This window comes from Rana temporaria, chromosome 7, assembly GCF_905171775.1.
Source record: "Rana temporaria chromosome 7, aRanTem1.1, whole genome shotgun sequence".
Lineage (NCBI taxonomy): Eukaryota > Metazoa > Chordata > Amphibia > Anura > Ranidae > Rana > Rana temporaria.
The window spans coordinates 14,349,625-14,368,237 of NC_053495.1; the positions used below are offsets into that span (position 1 = coordinate 14,349,625).

The 18,613-nt window shown below is 44.4% G+C and overlaps 1 protein-coding gene across 1 annotated transcript in view; it reads left to right on the forward strand.

Moving 5' to 3' along the window:
* Positions 1-18,613, forward strand: part of CELSR3 (cadherin EGF LAG seven-pass G-type receptor 3) — a 203,299-nt gene that overhangs the window by 53,128 nt on the left and 131,558 nt on the right. The window lies entirely within an intron of this gene.

The window sequence follows — 18,613 nt, forward strand, 5'->3', positions numbered from 1 at the left end:
GGCTCCTATTGAGGCCTCATTGTGTCTTTGTTACCGCTAGCTATTGTTCCACGGGGGCCCCTCACTCTCCCGTATTGTGTCTGGTGGCAGCTGTCCCCTGCTCAATCCTGGGGCCTCCCTGGGCTGTAATGGCACCGATCTGATTGTGCAGAGGCCGAGGTTAGCTGGACTCAAAATTAAGTAATTAGGAGGGGGGGGAGGGGAGGGTCACGCAGCACAAATGTCAATCACGCGGAGGGCCGCTGAATAGACATGCATTATGCAAAGTGCCTGGAGGAAAAGTATGTTTTTTTTTTTGTTTTCTTTAATTTTTCGGTTTGACATTATGTCTGAAACCCCCCTTCCCCCCATTATACTCAGCAGATGAATACAGACGCAGTCAGGTTTTATTTTACTATATAATCAGAGCAGGCAGTTGCCCAGGGGCAGCGCTCTTTAGGGGCGACATAAAGATTACTTTGTGATAATTGCATTCATTGGGAAAATTTATGAAAGCTCCCCGACAGGATATGTATTCTTGTTGCACAAAAGCCAAAAAAAAAAAAGGCAAGCTTTTTTTTTTTTCTAACCTACGGCGTGACGACAGCTGCAACGGGATTGAGTGATGTGGGAATCCTTTAGAAAAGAGAAAACGATAAACTTGACAATTTAAACCTAAATTCCAGGCATTAGGGCCCAGATTCTTAGGCCCCATTCACACCTAGGCGTTTTTACGCCTGAAGCGCACTGCTCACAAACGCCAGAGGGGAGAATTAACATTATTCCCTATGGTGACTGTTCACACCTGAACGCCCAAACGCCTGTCGCGCGAAGCTCAAACAAGTCCCGGACCTTTTTTTATTGCGCGTATCGTGCGGTTTGGGCGTATTTGAGCGTTTTTTTTCCCCATAGAAAGTAATGGGAAACGCGCGAATTGAGCGTATCGCACGACAACGGGCGTTTGCTACGGGCGTTTCGTCGCTTTATAAATAGAACTTGTCGCCCATGCAGAAGATTAAAAAAATCTACCAACATAGCAACAAGTGATGAAAAGATGATAATTTTTCCTATTGGCTAAAATAAAAAACGCCGAAGTACAAAAACGTCGCACGACGCTGTATGCAAACGCGCAAATAAGCGCGACAAAATGCCAGAAAAAAACGCCCAAAAGAACGACCGACCGACGCTCAGGTGTGAATGCAGCCTTAAAGGACTTACGACGGCGCAACGCAATGTACGCCGTCGTAAGTCCTAATCTGGGCCGTCGTATCCATGCGACTGATTCTTAGAATCAGTTACGCATAGATGAGCATTAGATCCGACAGGCGTAAGGCTCTTACGCCGTCGGATCTTAAATGCATTTTTTTTTCGCCGCTAGGTGTCGCCACCGTCGTTTTCCCCGTCGAGTATGCAAATGAGCTAGATACGCGAATTCCCGAACGTACGCCCGGCCGATGCAGTGAAGTTACGACGTTTACGTTAGGCTTGTCCCGGCGTAAAGTTGCCCCTGGGTATATGAGGCGCACCCAATGTTAAGTATGGCCGTCGTTCCCGCGTCGAAATTTGAAAATTTACGTTGTTCGCGTAAGTCGTCCGTGAATAGGGCTGGACGCCATTTACGTTCACGTCGAAACCAATGACGTCCTTGCGACGTCATTTGGAGCAATGCACCCTGGGATATTCTTCGGACGGCGCATGCGCATTAGGTTTGGTGCAGGAACGCGCCTAATTTAAATGCTATACGCCCCCTATTCAAATTAGGTGGGCTTGCGCCGGGGATTTACGCTACGCCGCCGCAACTTTACAGGCAAGTGCTTTGTGAATAAAGCACTTGCGTGTAAAACTTGCGGCGGCGTAACGTAAATCAAATACATTACACCCGCCCAATAATACGCCCATCTACGTGAATCTGCCCCTAGGGGTCCCCCTAATCCATGGGGGGGCACCGGACGCCTGGATTTCAATGAGGATTTTTTTTTCCTTGAAGCACATGATTAAAACCTAATGCTCTAATTGGCTTAAAAAAATGGTGGGCTCAGGGCACAGATCACTGCGCCCTGAGCCCACCCAGTTGTGTGCAAATTAATATTCACTATTGTCTTCCTGATTCTCCTCCCGGCCAATCAGGAAGTGGGTCCTGAGACACAAGGCCAGGGACTCTTAGGCCCCGTACACACGAGGGGACATGTCCAATGAAAACGGTTCGCGGACCGTTTTCATCGGACATGTCCGCTCGGAGATTTCTGTCTGATGGTTGTACACACCATCAAACAGAAATCCGCGCGGACAGGATACGTCGTGGTGACACAAAGCACTTGCGTCCTAAGTTACGGCGGTGAAGCGTAAATGTGCCGGCATAAGCGCGCCTAATTCAAATGAGGAAGAGGTGGGCGTGTTTTAGGGAAATTAAGCATGACCCCACGTAAATGACGTTATCAACGAACGGCGCATGCGCCGTCTGTGAACGTATCCCAGTGCGCATGCGTCGGATAGAATGCCTAAGATACGTCGAACACTGCCTACGACGTGAACGTAACATACGCACAGCCCTATTCGCGTACGACTTACGCAAACGACGTAAAAAGATAGGCTTGTTCCGACGTCCATACCTTGCATGGGCTGCGCCACCTAGAGACCAGCTTTATCTTTACGCCGGCGTATCTCTTACGTAAACGGCGTAACAAATTGCGACGGGCGCACGTACGTTCGTGAATCGGCGTATCTTGCTCATTTGCATATTCGACGCGGAAAACAACGGAAGCGCCACCTAGCGGCCAGCGTAAATATGCACCCTAAGATACGACGGCGTAGGAGACTTACGCCGCTCGTATCTTAGCCTAATTTAAGCGTATCTGGTTTCCAGAATACGCTTAAATTTACCACGGCGTAGATTCAGAGTTACGACGGCGTATCTACTGATACGCCGCCGTAACTCTCTCTGAATCTAGCTATAAGTCATTATTTTCATATTAAGTGCTCTGAGGCCCCGTACACACGACAGAGTTTCTCGGCAGAATTCATCGAGAAACTCGGTCAAAACCCGGATTCTGCCGAGAAGCTCTGTCGTCTGTACAGTTTTGGCTCGATGGAGCCGCCGAGAAGCTCGACGAGAAAATAGAGAACATGTTCTCTATTTTCTCGTTGTTCTATGGGAGAAGGCGGCCCGCCGAGCTCCTCGGCGGCTTCATCCCAAAACTCGACGAGGAACTCGACGTGCCAAGCACGTCGAGTTCCTCTGTCGTGTGTACGGGGCCTGAGAGCTATTGATAAACCTGCTGGGTCCCTACATTTTTTTTTTATTACTTGGTGACACGTCTGCTTTATATAGTTTTTATTGTTGTTGGCCAATAATGATTAATGCAGTTCTGACCCGAGAGGTCCGCCTCGATCGTCAATGCGCCTAAGAGAGACACTCGTTAATCAATAGCTGCTGGGCCACTGAAGGGCGGCGGTAAATATCGACAAACAGTTCGGCGGCGTATCTTAAAGGGCGGAACGTTTGGTATCAAGACGGCGATATTAAACTGGGTTTTTATTGAGATTCCACATCAGACATATAAACTCAAACGCTCCAGACTGGAGCTTCTTGAAGACGCCGTCCTTTTTAATCAGTTCAAAGGCGGAGGCATCACCTTCAGCTTCGCTCCTTCTTTTTACATCACCTTCAGCTTCGCTCCCTTGCAAGCCTTTGATAAGACGGAAATAGATTAACTTTACAGACGTGGCATTGAAGGAGTTAGCGGCTTCTGGTGAAACTTCATCAGTCGGATTACATATGCGGAATATGCGCCCTGTTATCCTTGGCTAGCGTTATAAATTACAGAAATGGAAAAGTAGACCCAGAGGGGCGTCATCCACTGTATGTAGTGCAGCATTTCCAAAGGTAGTGAGATCCGGGAGCATGAAAATAAATACTCCCAGCTAGGTATAAATTATTTGGAGCGACCTTTACCAATGTTTTTACCACCGAGAAACTCTTGAAATAACTTTACGGGTTTAGGGAACACCTACTAAAAATTACTATGGGCCATATTCTCAAAGAATTACGCCGGCGTATCAGCAGATACGCCAACGTAAGTCCAATTCTAAGGCCGTCCTATGTTTAAGTGTATTCTCAAACTGAGATACACTTAAACATGCCTAAGATACGACGGCCAGCGCCGTTGTATCTTAGGCTGCAATATCTACGCTGACCGCTAGGTGGCGTTTCCTTTGCGGTCAGCGTAGAATATGCAAATGACTAGTCACGCCGATTCACGAACGTACGATTGCCCGTCGTAGTGTTTTTACGTTGTTTCCGTAAGCGATACGCGGCGTAAAGATAAACATGCCCCCTAGGTGGCGTACTCAATGTTAAGTATGGCCGTCGTTCCCGCGTCGCAATTTGAAAATTTAACGTCGTTTGCGTAAGTCGTCTGTGAATGGCGCTGGACGCCATTTACGTTACCGTCAAAACAAATGACGTCCGTGCGACGTCATTTAGCGCAATGCACGTCGGGTAATTTACCCGACGGAGCATGCGCAGTACGATCGGCGCGGGAGCGTGCCTAATTTAAATGATCTACGCCCCCTACCAGGATCATTTGAATTAGGAGTGCTTCCGCGGGTGGACTTTACGCTATGCCGCCGCAAGTTTACAGGTAAGTGGTTTGGGAATCAGGCACTTGCCCGTTAAACTTGCGGCGGAGTAACGTAAACGAGATACGTTACGCCGCCGGACATCTTTGAGAATATGGCCCTATATCTATAGCTCACCGCACGTTGGTGTGGTTGGTGATCAGTGGGAAGAATGTTCCTTACATTGGTGATCAGTGAGAAGAATGTTCCTTACATTGGTGATCAGTGAGAAGAATGTTCCTTACATTGGTGATCAGTGGGAAGAATGCTCCTTACATTGGTGATCAGTGGGAAGAATGTCCCTTACATTGGTGATCAGTGGGAAGAATGTTCCTTACATTGGTGATCAGTGGGAAGAATGTTCCTTACATTGGTGATCAGTGAGAAGAATGTCCCTTACATTGGTGATCAGTGGGAAGAATGTTCCTTACATTGGTGATCAGTGAGAAGAATGTTCCTTACATTGGTGATCAGTAGGAAGAATGTCCCTTACATTGGTGATCAGTGAGAAGAATGTCCCTTACATTGGTGATCAGTGAGAAGAATGTCCCTTACATTGGTGATCAGTGGGAAGAATGTTCCTTACATTGGTGATCAGTGAGAAGAATGTTCCTTACATTGGTGATCAGTGGGAAGAATGTCCCTTACATTGGTGATCAGTGAGAAGAATGTTCCTTACATTGGTGATCAGTGAGAAGAATGTCCCTTACATTGGTGATCAGTGGGAAGAATGTTCCTTACATTGGTGATCAGTGGGAAGAATGCTCCTTACATTGGTGATCAGTGGGAAGAATGCTCCTTACATTGGTGATCAGTGGGAAGAATGTTCCTTACATTGGTGATCAGTGGGAAGAATGTTCCTTACATTGGTGATCAGTGGGAAGAATGTTCCTTACATTGGTGATCAGTGGGAAGAATGTCCCTTACATTGGTGATCAGTGAGAAGAATGTTCCTTACATTGGTGATCAGTGAGAAGAATGTTCCTTACATTGGTGATCAGTGGGAAGAATGTTCCTTACATTGGTGATCAGTGGGAAGAATGCTCCTTACATTGGTGATCAGTGGGAAGAATGTCCCTTACATTGGTGATCAGTGAGAAGAATGTTCCTTACATTGGTGATCAGTGGGAAGAATGTTCCTTACATTGGTGATCAGTGAGAAGAATGTTCCTTACATTGGTGATCAGTGGGAAGAATGTCCCTTACATTGGTGATCAGTGGGAAGAATGCTCCTTACATTGGTGATCAGTGGGAAGAATGCTCCTTACATTGGTGATCAGTGGGAAGAATGTTCCTTACATTGGTGATCAGTGGGAAGAATGCTCCTTACATTGGTGATCAGTGGGAAGAATGTTCCTTACATTGGTGATCAGTGAGAAGAATGCTCCTTACATTGGTGATCAGTGGGAAGAATGTTCCTTACATTGGTGATCAGTGAGAAGAATGTTCCTTACATTGGTGATCAGTGAGAAGAATTCTCCTTACATTGGTGATCAGTGGGAAGATTGTTCCTTACATTGGTGATCAGTGGGAAGAATGTTCCTTACATTGGTGATCAGTGGGAAGAATGCTCCTTACATTGGTGATCAGTGGGAAGAATGTCACTTACATTGGTGATCAGTGGGAAGAATGTCCCTTACATTGGTGATCAGTGAGAAGAATGTTCCTTACATTGGTGATCAGTGGGAAGAATGTCCCTTACATTGGTGATCAGTGAGAAGAATTCTCCTTACATTGGTGATCAGTGGGAAGAATGCTCCTTACATTGGTGATCAGTGGGAAGAATGTTCCTTACATTGGTGATCAGTGGGAAGAATGTTCCTTACATTGGTGATCAGTGGGAAGAATGTCCCTTACATTGGTGATCAGTGGGAAGAATGTCCCTTACATTGGTGATCAGTGAGAAGAATGTCCCTTACATTGGTGATCAGTGGGAAGAATGTTCCTTACATTGGTGATCAGTGGGAAGAATGCTCCTTACATTGGTGATCAGTGGGAAGAATGTTCCTTACATTGGTGATCAGTGAGAAGAATGTTCCTTACATTGGTGATCAGTGGGAAGAATGTCCCTTACATTGGTGATCAGTGAGAAGAATGTTCCTTACATTGGTGATCAGTGAGAAGAATGTTCCTTACATTGGTGATCAGTGGGAAGAATGTCCCTTACATTGGTGATCAGTGAGAAGAATGTTCCTTACATTGGTGATCAGTGGGAAGAATGTTCCTTACATTGGTGATCGGTGGGAAGAATGTTCCTTACATTGGTGATCGGTGGGAAGAATGTTCCTTACATTGGTGATCGGTGGGAAGAATGTTCCTTACATTGGTGATCAGTGGGAAGAATGTCCCTTACATTGGTGATCAGTGGGAAGAATGTTCCTTACATTGGTGATCAGTGGGAAGAATGCTCCTTACATTGGTGATCAGTGAGAAGAATGTTCCTTACATTGGTGATCAGTGGGAAGAATGTCCCTTACATTGGTGATCAGTGAGAAGAATGTTCCTTACATTGGTGATCAGTGGGAAGAATGTTCCTTACATTGGTGATCAGTGGGAAGAATGTTCCTTACATTGGTGATCAGTGGGAAGAATGCTCCTTACATTGGTGATCAGTGGGAAGAATGTTCCTTACATTGGTGATCAGTGGGAAGAATGTCCCTTACATTGGTGATCAGTGGGAAGAATGTTCCTTACATTGGTGATCAGTGGGAAGAATGTTCCTTACATTGGTGATCAGTGAGAAGAATGTCCCTTACATTGGTGATCAGTGAGAAGAATGTCCCTTACATTGGTGATCAGTGGGAAGAATGTTCCTTACATTGGTGATCAGTGAGAAGAATGTTCCTTACATTGGTGATCAGTGGGAAGAATGTCCCTTACATTGGTGATCAGTGAGAAGAATGTTCCTTACATTGGTGATCAGTGAGAAGAATGTCCCTTACATTGGTGATCAGTGGGAAGAATGTTCCTTACATTGGTGATCAGTGGGAAGAATGCTCCTTACATTGGTGATCAGTGGGAAGAATGCTCCTTACATTGGTGATCAGTGGGAAGAATGTTCCTTACATTGGTGATCAGTGGGAAGAATGTTCCTTACATTGGTGATCAGTGGGAAGAATGTTCCTTACATTGGTGATCAGTGGGAAGAATGTCCCTTACATTGGTGATCAGTGAGAAGAATGTTCCTTACATTGGTGATCAGTGGGAAGAATGTTCCTTACATTGGTGATCAGTGGGAAGAATGTTCCTTACATTGGTGATCAGTGGGAAGAATGCTCCTTACATTGGTGATCAGTGGGAAGAATGTCCCTTACATTGGTGATCAGTGGGAAGAATGCTCCTTACATTGGTGATCAGTGGGAAGAATGTTCCTTACATTGGTGATCAGTGAGAAGAATGTTCCTTACATTGGTGATCAGTGGGAAGAATGTCCCTTACATTGGTGATCAGTGGGAAGAATGCTCCTTACATTGGTGATCAGTGGGAAGAATGCTCCTTACATTGGTGATCAGTGGGAAGAATGTTCCTTACATTGGTGATCAGTGGGAAGAATGCTCCTTACATTGGTGATCAGTGGGAAGAATGCTCCTTACATTGGTGATCAGTGGGAAGAATGTTCCTTACATTGGTGATCAGTGAGAAGAATGTTCCTTACATTGGTGATCAGTGAGAAGAATTCTCCTTACATTGGTGATCAGTGGGAAGATTGTTCCTTACATTGGTGATCAGTGGGAAGAATGTTCCTTACATTGGTGATCAGTGGGAAGAATGTTCCTTACATTGGTGATCAGTGGGAAGAATGTCCCTTACATTGGTGATCAGTGGGAAGAATGATCCTTACATTGGTGATCAGTGGGAAGAATGCTCCTTACATTGGTGATCAGTGGGAAGAATGTTCCTTACATTGGTGATCAGTGGGAAGAATGTTCCTTACATTGGTGATCAGTGAGAAGAATGTTCTTTACATTGGTGATCAGTGGGAAGAATGTTCCTTACATTGGTGATCAGTGGGAAGAATGTTCCTTACATTGGTGATCAGTGAGAAGAATGTCCCTTACATTGGTGATCAGTGAGAAGAATGTCCCTTACATTGGTGATCAGTGGGAAGAATGTTCCTTACATTGGTGATCAGTGAGAAGAATGTTCCTTACATTGGTGATCAGTGGGAAGAATGTCCCTTACATTGGTGATCAGTGAGAAGAATGTTCCTTACATTGGTGATCAGTGAGAAGAATGTCCCTTACATTGGTGATCAGTGGGAAGAATGTTCCTTACATTGGTGATCAGTGGGAAGAATGCTCCTTACATTGGTGATCAGTGGGAAGAATGCTCCTTACATTGGTGATCAGTGGGAAGAATGTTCCTTACATTGGTGATCAGTGGGAAGAATGTTCCTTACATTGGTGATCAGTGGGAAGAATGCTCCTTACATTGGTGATCAGTGGGAAGAATGCTCCTTACATTGGTGATCAGTGGGAAGAATGTTCCTTACATTGGTGATCAGTGGGAAGAATGTTCCTTACATTGGTGATCAGTGGGAAGAATGCTCCTTACATTGGTGATCAGTGGGAAGAATGCTCCTTACATTGGTGATCAGTGGGAAGAATGTTCCTTACATTGGTGATCAGTGAGAAGAATGTTCCTTACATTGGTGATCAGTGAGAAGAATTCTCCTTACATTGGTGATCAGTGAGAAGAATGTTCCTTACATTGGTGATCAGTGGGAAGAATGCTCCTTACATTGGTGATCAGTGGGAAGAATGTTCCTTACATTGGTGATCAGTGAGAAGAATGTTCTTTACATTGGTGATCAGTGGGAAGAATGTTCCTTACATTGGTGATCAGTGGGAAGAATGTTCCTTACATTGGTGATCAGTGAGAAGAATTCTCCTTACATTGGTGATCAGTGGGAAGATTGTTCCTTACATTGGTGGTCAGTGAGAAGAATGTTCCTTACATTGGTGATCAGTGGGAAGAATGTTCCTTACATTGGTGATCAGTGGGAAGAATGCTCCTTACATTGGTGATCAGTGGGAAGAATGTCACTTACATTGGTGATCAGTGGGAAGAATGTCCCTTACATTGGTGATCAGTGGGAAGAATGTCCCTTACATTGGTGATCAGTGAGAAGAATGTCCCTTACATTGGTGATCAGTGGGAAGAATGTTCCTTACATTGGTGATCAGTGGGAAGAATGCTCCTTACATTGGTGATCAGTGGGAAGAATGTTCCTTACATTGGTGATCAGTGAGAAGAATGTTCCTTACATTGGTGATCAGTGGGAAGAATGTCCCTTACATTGGTGATCAGTGAGAAGAATGCTCCTTACATTGGTGATCAGTGGGAAGAATGTTCCTTACATTGGTGATCAGTGGGAAGAATGCTCCTTACATTGGTGATCAGTGGGAAGAATGTTCCTTACATTGGTGATCGGTGGGAAGAATGTTCCTTACATTGGTGATCGGTGGGAAGAATGTTCCTTACATTGGTGATCGGTGGGAAGAATGTTCCTTACATTGGTGATCGGTGGGAAGAATGTTCCTTACATTGGTGATCAGTGGGAAGAATGCTCCTTACATTGGTGATCAGTGGGAAGAATGTTCCTTACATTGGTGATCAGTGAGAAGAATGTTCCTTACATTGGTGATCAGTGGGAAGAATGTCCCTTACATTGGTGATCAGTGGGAAGAATGTCCCTTACATTGGTGATCAGTGGGAAGAATGCTCCTTACATTGGTGATCAGTGGGAAGAATGTTCCTTACATTGGTGATCAGTGAGAAGAATGTTCCTTACATTGGTGATCAGTGGGAAGAATGTCCCTTACATTGGTGATCAGTGAGAAGAATGTTCCTTACATTGGTGATCAGTGGGAAGAATGCTCCTTACATTGGTGATCAGTGGGAAGAATGTTCCTTACATTGGTGATCGGTGGGAAGAATGTTCCTTACATTGGTGATCGGTGGGAAGAATGTTCCTTACATTGGTGATCGGTGGGAAGAATGTTCCTTACATTGGTGATCAGTGGGAAGAATGTCCCTTACATTGGTGATCAGTGGGAAGAATGTTCCTTACATTGGTGATCAGTGGGAAGAATGCTCCTTACATTGGTGATCAGTGAGAAGAATGTTCCTTACATTGGTGATCGGTGGGAAGAATGTTCCTTACATTGGTGATCGGTGGGAAGAATGTTCCTTACATTGGTGATCGGTGGGAAGAATGTTCCTTACATTGGTGATCAGTGGGAAGAATGTCCCTTACATTGGTGATCAGTGGGAAGAATGCTCCTTACATTGGTGATCAGTGGGAAGAATGTTCCTTACATTGGTGATCAGTGAGAAGAATGTTCCTTACATTGGTGATCAGTGGGAAGAATGTTCCTTACATTGGTGATCAGTGAGAAGAATTCTCCTTACATTGGTGATCAGTGGGAAGATTGTTCCTTACATTGGTGGTCAGTGAGAAGAATGTTCCTTACATTGGTGATCAGTGGGAAGAATGTTCCTTACATTGGTGATCAGTGGGAAGAATGCTCCTTACATTGGTGATCAGTGGGAAGAATGTCACTTACATTGGTGATCAGTGAGAAGAATGTTCCTTACATTGGTGATCAGTGGGAAGAATGTCCCTTACATTGGTGATCAGTGGGAAGAATGCTCCTTACATTGGTGATCAGTGGGAAGAATGTTCCTTACATTGGTGATCAGTGAGAAGAATGTTCCTTACATTGGTGATCAGTGGGAAGAATGTTCCTTACATTGGTGATCAGTGAGAAGAATGTCCCTTACATTGGTGATCAGTGGGAAGAATGTTCCTTACATTGGTGATCAGTGGGAAGAATGCTCCTTACATTGGTGATCAGTGGGAAGAATGTTCCTTACATTGGTGATCAGTGAGAAGAATGTTCCTTACATTGGTGATCAGTGGGAAGAATGTCCCTTACATTGGTGATCAGTGAGAAGAATGTCCCTTACATTGGTGATCAGTGAGAAGAATGTCCCTTACATTGGTGATCAGTGGGAAGAATGTTCCTTACATTGGTGATCAGTGAGAAGAATGTTCCTTACATTGGTGATCAGTGGGAAGAATGTCCCTTACATTGGTGATCAGTGAGAAGAATGTTCCTTACATTGGTGATCAGTGAGAAGAATGTCCCTTACATTGGTGATCAGTGGGAAGAATGTTCCTTACATTGGTGATCAGTGGGAAGAATGCTCCTTACATTGGTGATCAGTGGGAAGAATGCTCCTTACATTGGTGATCAGTGGGAAGAATGTTCCTTACATTGGTGATCAGTGGGAAGAATGTTCCTTACATTGGTGATCAGTGGGAAGAATGGTCCTTACATTGGTGATCAGTGGGAAGAATGTTCCTTACATTGGTGATCAGTGGGAAGAATGTCCCTTACATTGGTGATCAGTGGGAAGAATGTTCCTTACATTGGTGATCAGTGGGAAGAATGCTCCTTACATTGGTGATCAGTGGGAAGAATGCTCCTTACATTGATGATCAGTGGGAAGAATGTTCCTTACATTGGTGATCAGTGGGAAGAATGTCCCTTACATTGGTGATCAGTGAGAAGAATGTTCCTTACATTGGTGATCAGTGGGAAGAATGTTCCTTACATTGGTGATCAGTGGGAAGAATGTTCCTTACATTGGTGATCAGTGGGAAGAATGCTCCTTACATTGGTGATCAGTGGGAAGAATGTCCCTTACATTGGTGATCAGTGGGAAGAATGCTCCTTACATTGGTGATCAGTGGGAAGAATGTTCCTTACATTGGTGATCAGTGAGAAGAATGTTCCTTACATTGGTGATCAGTGGGAAGAATGTCCCTTACATTGGTGATCAGTGGGAAGAATGCTCCTTACATTGGTGATCAGTGGGAAGAATGCTCCTTACATTGGTGATCAGTGGGAAGAATGTTCCTTACATTGGTGATCAGTGGGAAGAATGTTCCTTACATTGGTGATCAGTGGGAAGAATGCTCCTTACATTGGTGATCAGTGGGAAGAATGCTCCTTACATTGGTGATCAGTGGGAAGAATGTTCCTTACATTGGTGATCAGTGAGAAGAATGTTCCTTACATTGGTGATCAGTGAGAAGAATTCTCCTTACATTGGTGATCAGTGAGAAGAATGTTCCTTACATTGGTGATCAGTGGGAAGAATGCTCCTTACATTGGTGATCAGTGGGAAGAATGTTCCTTACATTGGTGATCAGTGAGAAGAATGTTCTTTACATTGGTGATCAGTGGGAAGAATGTTCCTTACATTGGTGATCAGTGGGAAGAATGTTCCTTACATTGGTGATCAGTGAGAAGAATTCTCCTTACATTGGTGATCAGTGGGAAGATTGTTCCTTACATTGGTGGTCAGTGAGAAGAATGTTCCTTACATTGGTGATCAGTGGGAAGAATGTTCCTTACATTGGTGATCAGTGGGAAGAATGCTCCTTACATTGGTGATCAGTGGGAAGAATGTCACTTACATTGGTGATCAGTGGGAAGAATGTCCCTTACATTGGTGATCAGTGGGAAGAATGTCCCTTACATTGGTGATCAGTGAGAAGAATGTCCCTTACATTGGTGATCAGTGAGAAGAATGTCCCTTACATTGGTGATCAGTGGGAAGAATGTTCCTTACATTGGTGATCAGTGGGAAGAATGCTCCTTACATTGGTGATCAGTGGGAAGAATGTTCCTTACATTGGTGATCAGTGAGAAGAATGTTCCTTACATTGGTGATCAGTGGGAAGAATGTCCCTTACATTGGTGATCAGTGAGAAGAATGCTCCTTACATTGGTGATCAGTGGGAAGAATGTTCCTTACATTGGTGATCAGTGGGAAGAATGCTCCTTACATTGGTGATCAGTGGGAAGAATGTTCCTTACATTGGTGATCGGTGGGAAGAATGTTCCTTACATTGGTGATCGGTGGGAAGAATGTTCCTTACATTGGTGATCGGTGGGAAGAATGTTCCTTACATTGGTGATCGGTGGGAAGAATGTTCCTTACATTGGTGATCAGTGGGAAGAATGTCCCTTACATTGGTGATCAGTGGGAAGAATGCTCCTTACATTGGTGATCAGTGGGAAGAATGTTCCTTACATTGGTGATCAGTGAGAAGAATGTTCCTTACATTGGTGATCAGTGGGAAGAATGTCCCTTACATTGGTGATCAGTGGGAAGAATGTCCCTTACATTGGTGATCAGTGGGAAGAATGCTCCTTACATTGGTGATCAGTGGGAAGAATGTTCCTTACATTGGTGATCAGTGAGAAGAATGTTCCTTACATTGGTGATCAGTGGGAAGAATGTCCCTTACATTGGTGATCAGTGAGAAGAATGTTCCTTACATTGGTGATCAGTGGGAAGAATGTCACTTACATTGGTGATCAGTGGGAAGAATGCTCCTTACATTGGTGATCAGTGGGAAGAATGTTCCTTACATTGGTGATCGGTGGGAAGAATGTTCCTTACATTGGTGATCGGTGGGAAGAATGTTCCTTACATTGGTGATCGGTGGGAAGAATGTTCCTTACATTGGTGATCAGTGGGAAGAATGTTCCTTACATTGGTGATCAGTGGGAAGAATGTTCCTTACATTGGTGATCAGTGGGAAGAATGCTCCTTACATTGGTGATCAGTGAGAAGAATGTTCCTTACATTGGTGATCGGTGGGAAGAATGTTCCTTACATTGGTGATCGGTGGGAAGAATGTTCCTTACATTGGTGATCGGTGGGAAGAATGTTCCTTACATTGGTGATCAGTGGGAAGAATGTCCCTTACATTGGTGATCAGTGGGAAGAATGCTCCTTACATTGGTGATCAGTGGGAAGAATGTTCCTTACATTGGTGATCAGTGAGAAGAATGTTCCTTACATTGGTGATCAGTGGGAAGAATGTTCCTTACATTGGTGATCAGTGAGAAGAATTCTCCTTACATTGGTGATCAGTGGGAAGAATGTTCCTTACATTGGTGATCAGTGGGAAGATTGTTCCTTACATTGGTGGTCAGTGAGAAGAATGTTCCTTACATTGGTGATCAGTGGGAAGAATGTTCCTTACATTGGTGATCAGTGGGAAGAATGCTCCTTACATTGGTGATCAGTGGGAAGAATGTCACTTACATTGGTGATCAGTGAGAAGAATGTTCCTTACATTGGTGATCAGTGGGAAGAATGTCCCTTACATTGGTGATCAGTGGGAAGAATGCTCCTTACATTGGTGATCAGTGGGAAGAATGTTCCTTACATTGGTGATCAGTGAGAAGAATGTTCCTTACATTGGTGATCAGTGGGAAGAATGTTCCTTACATTGGTGATCAGTGAGAAGAATTCTCCTTACATTGGTGATCAGTGGGAAGATTGTTCCTTACATTGGTGGTCAGTGAGAAGAATGTTCCTTACATTGGTGATCAGTGGGAAGAATGTTCCTTACATTGGTGATCAGTGGGAAGAATGCTCCTTACATTGGTGATCAGTGGGAAGAATGTCACTTACATTGGTGATCAGTGAGAAGAATGTTCCTTACATTGGTGATCGGTGGGAAGAATGTTCCTTACATTGGTGATCGGTGGGAAGAATGTTCCTTACATTGGTGATCAGTGGGAAGAATGTCCCTTACATTGGTGATCAGTGGGAAGAATGTTCCTTACATTGGTGATCAGTGAGAAGAATGTTCCTTACATTGGTGATCAGTGGGAAGAATGTCCCTTACATTGGTGATCAGTGGGAAGAATGTCCCTTACATTGGTGATCAGTGGGAAGAATGCTCCTTACATTGGTGATCAGTGGGAAGAATGTTCCTTACATTGGTGATCAGTGAGAAGAATGTTCCTTACATTGGTGATCAGTGGGAAGAATGTCCCTTACATTGGTGATCAGTGAGAAGAATGTTCCTTACATTGGTGATCAGTGGGAAGAATGTTCCTTACATTGGTGATCAGTGAGAAGAATGTCCCTTACATTGGTGATCAGTGAGAAGAATGTTCCTTACATTGGTGATCAGTGGGAAGAATGTTCCTTACATTGGTGATCAGTGAGAAGAATGTTCCTTACATTGGTGATCAGTGGGAAGAATGTTCCTTACATTGGTGATCAGTGGGAAGAATGCTCCTTACATTGGTGATCAGTGGGAAGAATGTTCCTTACATTGGTGATCGGTGGGAAGAATGTTCCTTACATTGGTGATCGGTGGGAAGAATGTTCCTTACATTGGTGATCGGTGGGAAGAATGTTCCTTACATTGGTGATCAGTGGGAAGAATGTCCCTTACATTGGTGATCAGTGGGAAGAATGTTCCTTACATTGGTGATCAGTGGGAAGAATGCTCCTTACATTGGTGATCAGTGAGAAGAATGTTCCTTACATTGGTGATCAGTGGGAAGAATGTCCCTTACATTGGTGATCAGTGGGAAGAATGTTCCTTACATTGGTGATCGGTGGGAAGAATGTTCCTTACATTGGTGATCAGTGGGAAGAATGTTCCTTACATTGGTGGTCATTGGTAAAATTCCCCTCTTACAGATCGCTAAAAATATCATTGTTATCGGTGGGAACTAAAATGAGGCACAGGGCTGATGCAAGGATTTTTGACACCTTAAGCTAGGCATGTCCAAAGTCCGGCCCGCGGGCCGGTTTAATGCGGCCCCACTGGTAATTTGGATATATATATATCTTATATATATCTTTTGTGGCCCCCAACAAGTTTTTCTTTTGTTTCTTTTATAAAATGTAAGGGAAATTCTGCTTGGGAACAGTGTATCATTTAAACAGCGACAGTGCAGAAAGCTGAAAATTGACTTGGGCAGGAAGGGGGTGTAAGTGCCTGGTATTGAAGTGGTTAAGGGGGTGTGGCAAGGGGGTGTGTCCTATGCCTGCATACTTTTGCTGATAGGTGTCCCTCATTCCCATCTCAAAAAGTTGAGAGGTATACTGTAAGAAGGTGTATGACAGCTTCACCCCCCTCTCCAACCAGGCCATGCCCCCAATGCATTTCACTCCGCCCATGGAGCTTAGTCATGGGGATTGCCCATGACTGAGCTACGTGGGTGGAGTGAAACGCATTGGGGTGGAGCCCGGGCTGAGAGTGTTCTTCACCTTCTTATGGGGTTTTGCAGAGATGTGTGACTTTTAGGACGTTACCCTTTTCCACCAGGCGGGTCCAAGTTAGAACGCGTCAGAAAAAAACGCTCAAATGCGAATGATTGTGTGACTCACCACCATCGGTCGACGCCGTGCGCATTCAGGGAATTTTTTTCCACACCTCCTGCTGGAGATCACCAGTAGCACAGGGTATTTTCAGTAGTGGGTTGGCACGGTGCCCTCACCACCTGAACGAAAGTTAGAATGCCTGGAGAATTTGCAACTTGCATTAATGCCATGGCTTTTTTTTTTTATCTATGGGGTATACCCCCAAACACGTTGCGTCTGATGGTGAACCGTACGAAAATGACATTTGAAGCGCATGAATAGAAACATGAAAAGTTGTTCAAATTAACAAACGTTGACAAGTGAAAATTATTGTGTCATTCTTTGTAGCACAGCATGAAAATTTAGAACAAACGCGGCACAGCTGGATCTGCTGGTTCCACAATAAAATGTATGGATTATAGCGCCGGGCTCGTGCGCACCTCCGAGGCTGGAGTGTCAGGCTTCTGTGAATATCGCTCTGTGCTGTATTCATTGAGGCCTTTTCTCATTTTTCTTTCCGACGCCTGAAAGGAAATCGATGCCTCTGAGTCCGGGAGGAGCGGGCGGACTCTGGTACTTAGCAGAAGAATAGTTTTATGTTTTCTTCCTTATGATGAATAACTGAGAAAAATGACATCTGAATTCTCTTTTCAACAGTAGGAATTTTTTTTCCTTCTTATCTCTCATGGAGTTTAATTATTATTTGTTTTAGCATTTTCTTCAGTATTGGCCGAGCCAACCTGAATAAATAGGCAATAGAACTGGCAGTCTCTAACGTTGTGCGTTTGTTTTTTGTCTGTTTTAAAGGTTTACATGTGTGGTCGGTATAAATTATTTGAATTACCGTGTATACTCGAGTATAAGCCGAGGCACCTAATTTTACCACAAAAAACTGGGAAAGCGTATTGACTCGAGTATAAGCCTAGGGTGTCCATCTGCATGCCTCAAGCCTCGTACACACGATCAGTCCATCCGATGAGAGCGGTCTGATGGACCGTTGTTGTCGGTTAACCGATGAGGCTGACTGATGGTCCGTCGCGCCCACACACCATCGGTTAAAAAAATGATCGTGTAAAACACAACGACGTGCTGAAAAAAACGAAGTTCAATGCTTCCAAGCATGCGTCGACTTGATTCTGAGCATGCGTGGATTTGTAACCGATGGTTGTGCCTTCTAACGATCGGTTTTGACCTATCGGTTAGGAATCCATCGGTTAAATTTAAAGCAAGTTGTCTTTTTTTTAACCGATGGGGCCCACACACGATCGGTTTTGACCGATGAAAACGGTCCATCAGACCGTTGTCCTCTGGTTAACCAATCGTGTGTACGAGGCCTCCCAGAGGTGATCAAATACCACCAAAAGAAAGCTCTATTTGTGGGAACAAAATGATAAAAATGTTGTTTGGGTAAAGTGTAGCATGACCGCGCAATTGTCATTTGAAGTGCGACAGCGCTGAAAGCTGAAAATTGGTCTGGGCGGGAAGGTGTATACGTGCCCCCCGGTATGGAAGTGGTTAAACTGGCCCTTTGTTTAGAAAGTTTGGAGACCCCTGATATAAACCAAACAGTTTAGAACAGTGATGGCGAACCTTGGCACTCCAGATGTTTTGGAACTAAATTTCCCATGATGCTCATGCACTCTGCAGTATAGTGGAGCATCATGGGAAATGTAGTTCCAAAACATCTGGAGTGCCAAGGTTCACCATCACTGGTTTAGAAGTTCACCATCCGAAGATTGACTCCTAGTAGTCTTGTTGGTAAGGGCCGACACACAAACTACCGAGGGTAAGTGACCTTCTGAATCCTCAAGGAGATCGG